This window comes from Dipodomys ordii, unplaced genomic scaffold, assembly GCF_000151885.1.
Source record: "Dipodomys ordii isolate 6190 unplaced genomic scaffold, Dord_2.0 Scaffold25, whole genome shotgun sequence".
In the NCBI taxonomy this organism is placed as follows: Eukaryota; Metazoa; Chordata; class Mammalia; order Rodentia; family Heteromyidae; genus Dipodomys; species Dipodomys ordii.
The window spans coordinates 11,948,025-11,952,850 of NW_012267241.1; positions in this window are offsets into that span (position 1 = coordinate 11,948,025).

Sequence of the window (4,826 nt, forward strand, 5' to 3'; positions counted from 1 at the left end):
CAGCTCAAGGCGAGCGCTCTACCACTTGAGCCACAGCCCTACTTCTGGTTTTCTAGTGGTTTATTGGAGATAAGAGTCTCACAGACTTTTCTGCCTGGGCTGGCTTTGAACCATGATCCTCAGATCTCAGCCTCCTGAGTAGCTCGGATTACAGGCGTGAGCCACCAGAGCCCAGCCCAAAAATACTTTATAATCAGTGCTTCTGGAGACTTTCAAGTGGCCAGTTACAAAAGAATACACACACACACACACACACACACACACACACACATACATACACACTTCATATCAATAAAAAATTCATATAACATGGATATAAATGTTATTATATCCATTTTACAAGTGGGCAAAGGTAAGACTTGGGGGCTTGTCTGAAGTGGTAGGTCACTTGCCTAGCATGCACAAAGCCCTAGGTTCAATCCCTATTACAGCAAAAGGAAACAAAGAGAGAAGAGGAATGTAAGGGGAAGGAAGGCACAAACAAAGGAATAAAGGAACAAAGGAAGGAAAAGGAGGTATTATGATCTATGGGGGGCTGGGAATGTGGCTTAGTGGTAGAGTGCTTGCCTAACATGCATGACCCTGGGTTTGATTTCTCAGCTTCACATAAACGGAAGAGGACAGAAGTGGTGCTGTGGCTCAAGTGGTTGAGCCCTAGCCTTGAGCATAGAGAGGCTTAGAGACAGAGCCCAGGCCCTGAGTTCAAACCCCAGGACTGAAAATCAAAATAGTTATTAAAGCCAATACATTTTGGGCAGTGGGCACTGCTTCATGCTCTACTTTTTTCTTTCTTCCTTGGTAACATTTAGACCTTCAGTTCTTTATATGAGTAGGAAAATAGGGACAGAATAGAGGAAGTGGTCAGATACAATCCACTTTTAGATGACCCATGGACTCATGTCTTGATGAGGCAATGACTCACTGTGTGGCAACTCTCTAGATGCCATGGTACATACACACTGACTTGTCACAGCTGGTGACTTTGCAACTTAGGTGGCTCAATAGCTAGTTAGGGTCATTCCCTCTCTCTGTACCTGACAGCAGATACTGACAACCAAGATCAATGGACACTGGAATCAAGCTTAGTAATTTTATAACTTCAAGTGGGAGTATTAAAAGAAAGGTATAGCATTTCTTCAGTTCAGCTCAATACACTGAAAGCAATAGAAACCAAGAGAAGCACAAATTTTGACCTGGGTGGGTAGAGAATGCACTTTGAGGCAGAGGCAGAAAGATTATAGGCTAAAGGTAAGCTTGAGCTACATACTAGGGCTTTGTCTCACAGAATCAGAAACAAAAACAAAACAAAATATCCAAGGACATATGAAGGATCTTATGAAGAGAACTTAAGTCCATGAGTCCTTCTTTAAGGTTCTGGGTGATTAGCTCCAGTATGATGATAATATGATAACAACTGTGGTTTAGCTTATGTATATAATGTGACCTAATTGGGTCAGCCTATTTTCTTCTTTGTTTTTTTTTTGGTCAGTCACGGGGCTTGAATTCTGGGCTTAGTCACTGTCCCTCAGCTCTTCAGCTCAAGGCGAGTGCTCTACCACTTGAACTACAGTGCTACTTCCGGTTTTCTGGTGGTTTATTGGAGATAGGAGTCTCATGGTCTTTCCTGCCCAAGCTGGCTTTGAACTGCATTCCTCAGATCTCAGCCTCCTGAGTAGCTAGGATTACAGGCGTGAGCCACCAGCGCCCAGCTTCCTATTTTCTTCTTGATTGACTGTTATACAAAATTGGCTTCCCTTGTATTATATGATTTAAGCCAGAGACTATTAAAATGCCAATGTAGTTATACTGAGCAACTTCTTCTCTTCCACCTTCTCCTCCTTCTCTTCCTCTTCTTTCTTCTTTTTTTTGCAGGTCCTAGGGCAGATCCTAGGCAGATTCAGGGCACTGTCCTTGATATTTTTGCTCAAGGATAGCACTTTAGTACTTGAGTCACAGCTCTACCTCTGAAGTTTTAGTGATTAATTGGAGATAAAAGTCTCCTGTACATCCTGCCTGGGCTGGCTTCAATCTGTAATCCTCAGACCTTAAGCCCCAGGAGTAGCTCGGATTACAGGCACGAGCCACCAGTGCCAACCTGAGCAATTTGCTGATTAGAAAATATATTGAGATAAACTGTCAAGTTGTATACGCTAACTTCAAAATAAATCAATAAAGGCTGGGAATATGGCTTAGTGGTAGAATGCTTGCCTAGCATGCGTGAAACCCTTGGTTCGATTCCTCAGTACCACATAAACAAACAAACAAACAAGATTAGCAAAATAAATAAATAAATAGCCAAATGGAAAGCTATGAATATTTGTATGAGCCACATCAAAAATGATTCTAGGTAATTAAAAGTAAAGCAACTTTACACTAAGAAATAACAAATATTTGAGGAAATAGATATGTTCACCCCGCTGAGTGTAGTAATCCATGCTCTTAATCCTAGCAGTCAGAAGGAAGGCTGAAGCAAGAGGATCCAATGCAACTTTAAGACCACAAATTTGAAGCCAGCTAGAGCTAAACAGTGAGATCAGGTCTCAAAAAACAAACAAACATGTTGAAAAATGAACTTTACAATTTGGGAGGCAGGGGGATGTAGTTGTAGGGATGGGAGGGAAGGGATGGTAGAGGGAAAACAAAGGAGGAGGCAACAATGCTTGAAAAGAAATATGCTAATTCCCTTGCTCATGTGATTGTACCCTTCTGTATAGTATTTTCACAATATAAAACTTATTAAAAAATAAAAACAAACCAAACAAGATGCCCTGATTTGAACAATACACATATTGAAACATCACATAGTTCCCTATAAATGTGTAGATATTTTTTTGTCAGTTATGGGACTTGAACTCTGGGCCTGGGCGCTGTCCCTCAGCTCAAGGTAAGCACTCTACCACTTGAACCACATCGCCACTTCCAGTTTTCTTTTCTTTCTTTCTTTTTTTTCTTTTTTGGTCCAGTCATCGGGCCTGAACTCTGGGCCTGGGCGCTGTCCCTCAGCTCTTCAGCTCAAGGCTAACATTCTACCACTTGAGCCACAGCACCACTTCTGGCTTTTTTCTTTTTGCTTATGTGGTGCTGAGCAATAGAACCCAGGGCCTCATGCATGCAAGGCAAGCACTCTACCATTGAGCCACCTTCCCAGCCCTGCAAATGATTTTATATCATACCACTATACTAGATTTTTTTTCTGAGAATCATCTGGACTCCATTGCCAAAAGAGAATGACTAACCAAAAGTTTTGTTTAAAACAAAAAAAGAATCTATTACTAGTGATCTCCAGAGAAGCAAAAATACACAGAACTAGGGGGGCTTTAAACAAAGCCATTTTTATGTTAGGATAACAAAGATAACATTAAGTATGGCCTAGTTCTACTCTAAAAATATAACATCAAATAAAAACTAAACAAAATTTGTTGGTATTTTGTGCCAGTCCTGGGGCTTGAACTCAGGGCCTGGGCACTGTCTCTGAGCTTTCTTTGCTCAAGGCTAGCACTCTACCACTTGAGCCAGAGTTGTTCTTTCTTTTTTTCTTTTCTTTCTTTCTTTCTCTCTCTCTCTCTCTCTTTTCCCCTTGGTGCTTAATTGGAGATAAGAGTCTCACTGACTTTTCTGCTTGGGCTAACTTCAAACCTCAATCTTTAGATCTCAGACTTGTGAGTAGCTAGAATTATAGGCATGAGCCACTGGCACCCAGCTTAAACAAAATAATTTAATTTCAAAAAATTGGCACTGCAGGAGATAAAACCCAGAACTTCATTGAGCCAGTGCTCTAACAATGAGCAAGGCTCCAAATGTAGACAAAAAATTTAAACCTGAACCACCGAGCTCCTAACACATGAAAGGCCTAACTCAGAAATAATGACTGTTCTTATGTCCTAGGAGAGTGACTTCTTTCTAGCTATGTCTGTGTTGTCAAAGCGAATATAGAAAAGTCAAGTACTTTTCAGTCAGCAGTTGCAGAAACAAGAGAAGAGCCACTGTTGTTTACTTCAAGCCTCCACAGGACCGCCCCTCAGGAAGTACAGTGGAAAATCAATGCCAGATGGCTCTCAAGGAGAAGCCACTAATGGTTCTGCTGTTGTCAGATCGCCTGTGGAGAACATTCCATTGCTGCTGATCAATACAACAACAGAGCGCTGCAGTCTCCGCAGGAGCCACCTGGACATCTCACCACCTTGCCTGACAGCACACGGCTGCTCACGGGCACCAACGACCTCTGACTTGGTTCAGACAAAGCAGCAAGAATTTCCAACCCTTCCCTTCCCAATTGCACTTTGTTGTTAAAATGGTTTAGTAGCTGGAGGCATGGCTCAAGTGGGAAAGTGCTTATCTAGCAAAAGAGAACACTGAGTTCAAACCCCAGTACTGTTGCCCTCCACCCCCAGTGTTTTTAATTTGTTTTTGTGTCAGTACTGGGGTTTGAACTCAAGGCTGCATGGTCTTGCTTGTTTTTTGTTTTTTTTTTTCACTCCAAGCTGGTACTTTATCACCAGAGTCATACCTCCACCCTGGCTTTTTGCTATTTCATTGGAGATAAGAGTCTTGAGAATATGTCTGCTCTGGTTGGTTTCAAACCACAATCCTCTCATCTCTGCATGAAAGATCTCCTCCCCCCCCCCAATGTTTTTTTTTATTTTTTATTTATTTTTATTGTGACAATACTGTACAGAGGGGTTACAATTACATGGGCAAGATAATGAATACATTTCTTTTTTTTTTTTTTTGGTCCGGTCGTGGGGCCTGAACTCTGGGCCTGGGCGCTGTCCCTTAGCTTTTCAGCTCAAGGCTAGCCCTCTACCACTTAAGCCACAGCACCACTT